Below are 6,267 nucleotides of genomic sequence, written 5' to 3'. Positions count from 1 at the left end.
CATAGTGAGTTCCAAGCTAGTCAGGGAATGAAAGGGAATGGAGAGATGGCTCGGGAATCAAAAGCACTTGTTCTTCCGGTGGACCTGAGTTCAGTTCCCAGCATCTACATGGTGCCTCACAACCATCCCGTCCAGGGGTGCTCTATACCTTCGGGTGCACGTACAAGCATGCAGTCACGCCACTCATAAAATATCTTAACATTTTTCAATTAAAAACAAAGATGAGGGGCCAGGGGGTGGTGGCACACGCCTTTAATCCCAGCACTCGGGAGGCAGAGGCTGGCAGATTTCTGAGTTTGAGGCCAGCCTGGTCTACAGAGTGAGTTCCAGGACAGCCAGGGCTACACAGAGAAACCCTGTCTCAAACAAAACAACAACAAAAGAACCAAAGATGAGGAGGAGGATCCAGGGCTTCCAACACTATGTTTTCTAGAATCTCAACACGCCATCTCCACAGGAGATAAGACCTTTGGACCCAGAGATGCCAGGGGGATGGGGGGGAGTGCACACACCATGGGGCAGCCCATGGCGTGACTAACGGTCACGGATCCCAGGCTTGGTCCAGTGGCAGAGCTTCTCTGTGATGCCAGTTCTGTTTTGTGCTCCCAGAAGGAGGCTGCTGATTAATCCCAGGCCCAGACACCGGCCTCCCACTTCCTGTCACTTCTCCAGGTCTTCCCTACGAGCACAGCCGTAATAATTAACCCGATCTGACCCCATTTGACCCCACGTTCAGGAGTCAGACGAAGACCACAGGACCCTAGTGGTCCTATAGTGACCACATTATGACAGGATGCCAAGTCTGGAGGATGCACAGTCTCCGAGCTTACGGCCAGGAAGAGGAAGACAACCCAGTGCCACCACGGTGCTCCCTGGGAATGAGTCACCACCTTCAGTTTCCACCCGTGAGGGAGCCCCGCCACTCCAGTGCACTCGTGACCCAGAGAGTCCCCACGGCGCTTCGTCAGGCTTGGCTGACCCCAGAAAAGTAGGAAGGAAACCAGAAGGAGTGGGGTTGGCATCTCTCTCTCTCTCTCTCTCTCTCTCTCTCTCTCTCTCTCTCTCTCTCTCTCTCTCTCTCTGCAACCAGAGGCACATGCACAGTTGAGCCAGCTCCCATCACAGAAGAGAGTTAACGAGGGACACGCTCCTGGCGTGTGATCTTTGAGGTTTGTTTGTGGGTGTTCCCTTTAGGTTTTATGGTTGGTTGGTTGGTTGGTTGGTTGTTGGTGTTTTCCAGACAGGGTCTCATGCAGCCTTGACTTGCTATGTTGGTGAGGCCAGACTTGAACCCCCCAACCCTCCTTCCTCCTCCTCCCAAGTGCGCTAGGATCACAGTGGAGAGCCACTGTGCTCAGGTGAAGGTCCAGTTCTGAAGAGCAGACTATCTATCAGCCTGACTCCATGATGTGTCTATGAAATGAGAGCAATGAAGAGTGGGTGTGGTCCTCAGGAAATGCCCGGGGGGCGGGGGTCACAGACATCAGTGGCACCCTTAACTGTTGCTCAAGGAGCCCACAGTCACAGGGGAAGAAGGTCTGGTCACCTAACAGCAGACAGGCAGACAGGCGGGGTGGGGACCGGCTGGGGACACTCTTGAGTTCCGCAGCTCCACCGTGAAGGCTTTCTTTCACACAGGCTCCATCTGCCGCCGCCCCAGCTGCTAATTGCCAATGCATGTTCGCACCTCAATAGCAGACTTGGCAAAAGCACCCTGAGAGCTTTTCATTAGCACGCAGAAGACAAGCTGCTTTGCCTCCTTACTCAGCCTCCGGGTTAGGGGTCCCCACCCCCAAAGGTGACAGAGTCCAGGCTCTGTCACCTTCCACCGCGATCTCTTCTGACCCCGGGAGACATGGATTCCTGGCTATCTCTCCTCTATGAAGCAAAGCGGGGGTGGTATGAAGGGCTGGGTGGCCCTACCTCTGCCCCTCGGGAGCTGGGTGGCCTTGAGCTGGTTACTTAACTTCTCTGAGCAGTTTTCTTCTCATATGGAAAAGGGAGGTAACAGACTAGATCTGTAGCTTCGTTGACAGAGCTCTTGCCTAGCATGCATGATGTTCTAGGTTCGAGCCACAGCATCTGGTAAACGATGTAGTGGTTAGAGTGTGCTTGTCCTCTTAGCGATTGAGAGGTGAAGGTCAGAGAGAGGGAGAGGGAGGGAGGCAGGGAGGGAGGGAGGGAGGGGCATGGAGACCTCTGCAAGCGGTGGGGACAAGAAAGAAAGTGTTTGTCACAGGAAGTAGCGACTCTTTCCAAAACGCTGGTTGAGGAAGGACCACTCTGTCCTCAAGTATCCTAAAGCTGCTTCATGGGAGAAAGGTTGCGATGATGGGAACTAGAAAACGAGTCGGTTTTTAAGTTCATACAACTGAATGCTCACACCGGCCTCTCACACAGAGGGCTGCCACGCGACCGCTAACAGTCCCGCCTATTTCACAATTCGCACCGTGTCCCTCTACTCTTGCGTTCCTCACGTCGATCACTGACAGCTCGAGACTCTTCCCTCGTGGGGACAGCATGGCTGCCACAGGCCCTGACGCTCACCTTCTCAAGACCAAATCTAAGCGTAAAAACAAAGAACTAAGATCACCCCTAAACCCTGAGACTTGCTCTGACCGGAATGACTAAACCATGAGACCAGCCCTGAGCCAATCAATGAGGCCCTGGGACCACACGGGGAGGAGGAGGGGGATGGGGAGCCCTGTGATCTGAAAGCAGGTAAGGCATAAAACCCAACAGAGCCCACAATGCCTCTCTATCGCCCTCTGTGGAGAGAGGTTGGCATTGCACTAAGTGTAAATGCCAGCTGTTTAGAGGAATTCTGTTCTAGACCAGAACGAAGCGGTTACCTGATCATACACTTGCCTGGCAGAAGCTGTCTAAGAGGGAAAAGCGCCGTTGCAGCCGGGAGCAAGCCTTTAGCCCCATCTTTGGCCTCCCCTCTGCTTCACAGACCCAATAGAAAACACAGCAGGATACTCAAGCTACAAAATCGTCAAAGGTCACTTCCCCTGGGGTAAGGAATGCTGCTTGTATGTCTTATTTCCAACGGACAGGGTCCTCCAAGTCGCCATGTGATGAAATAGAAGCTTCTAGAAGAAGTGTAGGTCACGGGGTCTTCCCTTAGCTGGGGTGATAGCAGCTCTCACGAGACCCCATTTAGATCCGACAGGAGTGAACCATTATAAAGAACAGGCCTGACCCGCCCCTCCTCTCTGACCCCACCGTGGGATCGCTCCCTCTTCCACACACAGTCAGCACGATGCCATGCACCACGGTGTGACCTAGTCGAGTGGGTCTCTCCCCTGAACATAGCCCGTGTTGGCACCGTGCCCTTGAACCTCCAAAACTAAAAGCCAAGTATTTTTTTTTCAAGACATAAGAGCCATCCTCAGGGAATTTTTCCTCATAGCAACAGGAAGGCTGGTTCCATCTAACTCTGCAGGTACAGTCACTGTCCCTAGTTTACTGTGGACGCCAGCACAGGCCTGTGTGTAGCCAGCATATAAGTGTGTGGAGGCAGGTGGTTGGAAGCCATTGCTGAGGAAGGCGGTGGGTCACATCCAAATGTCTGTGGGCCAAACCAGTAGATACACAGGGCCAATGTTCTTCTTGCTGTAATGGTCAGCTCTCCACACTCAGACGAAACACCTCAGAAGACAAGTGTGGAGGAGGAATGGTCTCTCCTGGCTCATGATTTCAGAAGTGTTCATGCATATTACGTGGCCTGTAGCTTTAAGCCTGTTGCAAAGCCATGGCCAGAATGTGGGGGGGGGGGGGGGAACAGAAGTGCTCACTGCAAGGTAAGAGAACAACGGAGAGTGGGGAGAAGGCAAAGGAGAGAGAGTAGACACAGTCAAGGAGAGAGTTCTGCCCATGGTGGCACATGCCTAGATTTCCAGCACCCATGAGCTGAGGCAGGAAAATTACTGAGAGTTTGAACCCAGCCTGGGCTACTCAGTGAGGTCTTGGCCAGTCTGAGATCTGTCCAGAATAACAAAATTGAGTGTCTTCCAGCAACAGCTACAGGTACAACTGAGTCTCGCCAGCTGTCCCTGGGCCCAGTCAGTATGTGTCACTGCCTAGCTCACAAACATCTGTAATAGGATCTGATGCCCTCTCCTGGTGTGTCTGCCTGAGGACAGTGACAGTGTACTCATAAATACAATAAATCTTAGAAAGAGAGAGAGAGAGAGAGAGAGAGAGAGCAGCAGTCCGAGCAAGCCATGAAGAATAGGCCAGTAAGCAGCGCCTATCCACGGCCTCTCCTTCAGACTCCTGCCTCCAGGTTCCTGTCATGTTCCAGTTCCTGGCTTCCTTCAATGAAAAACCATAATGTGGACATGTAAACCGAATAAACCCTTTTCCTCCCCAACTTGCTTTTTTTGGTCATGGTGTTTTGTTCGTAGCAGCAATGAAAACACAAAGTAAGACGTCTTCCTTGACCCAAAACTGATTAGCATGTTCCTCCTCCTCATCATCATCATCATCCTCTTCATCCTCCTCCCTATCCTAATGCACCTGGACAGCCAATGCATCTGAATCTCACCAGCTTCCCCTGCAGAGCCATTGCTATAAGGGCGTTCCTTGTCCTCCACTGCCACCTACTGGTAGTTTTCAAAGTTACAACATGGGATAGGGCAGGTTTTCCCTGCCCTCCTTGCTTGTAAACAGCCAGATTCCATATATTGCTTTAAAAGTAATAGAAGCTGTTTTGTTACATGTTTCTGATATATATTTTTTTTGGTTTTTCGATACAGTGTTTCTCAGTATAGCCCTGGATGTCCTAGAACTCACTCTGTAGACCATGCTAGCCTCGAGCTCAAAAATCTGCCTGCCTCTGACTCCCAAGTGCTGGGATTGTTTCTGATTTTGAGAGAACAAAATCAGTTGGGCCCAAAACTCACTACATATTGGAGGATGACTGTGAGCTTCTGATCTTCCTGCCCTCTACCTCCCTTGTGTGCACCATACCCAATTCTCTGCAACTCTCTCTCTCTCTCTCTCTCTCTCTCTCTCTCTCTCTCTCTCTCTCTCTCTCTCAAGTATAACTTCCATTTTATTTTTCCAAGGCATTTTTCCTTCCACCCTTATGAAACAACCTCGTTACATGGGCTCTGGTTGAGGTCCTGGTGCAGTGCCACCAGGTCTGAGTCATGGTGGGGGAGTCCGGTCCTTCCAGGCTTCACAGATCGATTCCTGACGACCTCGCTGTGAATGGCACAACGCACTCAGTAATGCAGCTTGGAAAGCACATAAGTGTCCAAGAGGCTCGCTTCAGATATGTCCCTGACAGCAGAGGCTTCTACAACATTCCGAATGACAGACTTCTTAATGGCCTTATCCTTGGGCACACAACGGGCGCAGTTCGTGCAGCAAATTGGCTGCACATGACCAGGGCCCTTTTTGACACAACTGTTGCTTCTCCTTTTTTTTTTTTTTTTCCACCTTTGGATTTGGTTTTTTCGAGACAGGGTTTCTCTGTGTAGCTCTGGCTGTCCTGGAACTCACTCTGTAGACCAGGCTGGCCTCGAACTCAGAAATCGCCTGCCTCTGCTTCCCAGAGTGCTGGGATTACAGGCGTGCACCACCACCGCCCGGCTTGCTTCTCCTTTTTTATGGTCATCTTGGAGTCAGGATTATTTCCCATGTTTTTGTGCCCTTCCGGGGTGGGGGGCGGGACAGTCCGGCCATCACTCACAAGCATACCGCTTCTGCAGCCGCTTCCTTTCTAACAGGCGCCCACCTCCATTTAGAAGTCAGCCCCAAACTAAGACCAGTGCAAGCTCTACCCAGCTCTGAGAGGCCTGAGACATCCCTTCCAATATCACCTCTGGAAGCTTATTTTCATCTCCTTACAAAAAGGCACTACTGAGCTGCCCACCCGGTCCCTCCTTACCCCACTGGCCTTTCCTTGCTCGCTCTTTCCTGTTACCAGGGCAGAACGTCAGCCCCCACACTCTCTGCATATACTGACCGTCACCTTCCCACTTCAGGGTACAGTTTGTCAAGTGTCCCTTTCTAGTCAACTATGACAACACAGGTCTACAGTCCCAGCACAGAACAAGCAGGAGACAGGGGTTTTAAGTTTGTCTTCAACTACACATCAAATTCAAGGCCAACCTGGGCTACAGAACGCCCCGTCTCAAAAACAAGCAAACAAACAAACAAAACCAAAACAAACAAAACACAAAGCAGGGGCCTGGAGACATGGCTCAGGGATTCAGAGCACCGGTCGCTCTTTCAGTTCCCACACCCACATGA

At 51.6% G+C, this 6,267-nt stretch overlaps 1 pseudogene; it reads right to left on the bottom strand.

The window, feature by feature from the left end:
* Window positions 1-5,109: 5,109 nt before the first annotated feature.
* Window positions 5,110-5,432, bottom strand: LOC127684706 (40S ribosomal protein S26-like; annotated as a pseudogene).
* Between the last annotated feature and the right edge of the window lie 835 nt (window positions 5,433-6,267).

Source organism: Apodemus sylvaticus, chromosome 5 (assembly GCF_947179515.1).
Source record: "Apodemus sylvaticus chromosome 5, mApoSyl1.1, whole genome shotgun sequence".
Taxonomy (NCBI): domain Eukaryota; kingdom Metazoa; phylum Chordata; class Mammalia; order Rodentia; family Muridae; genus Apodemus; species Apodemus sylvaticus.
This window is presented reverse-complemented; position numbering and strand designations above follow the sequence as displayed.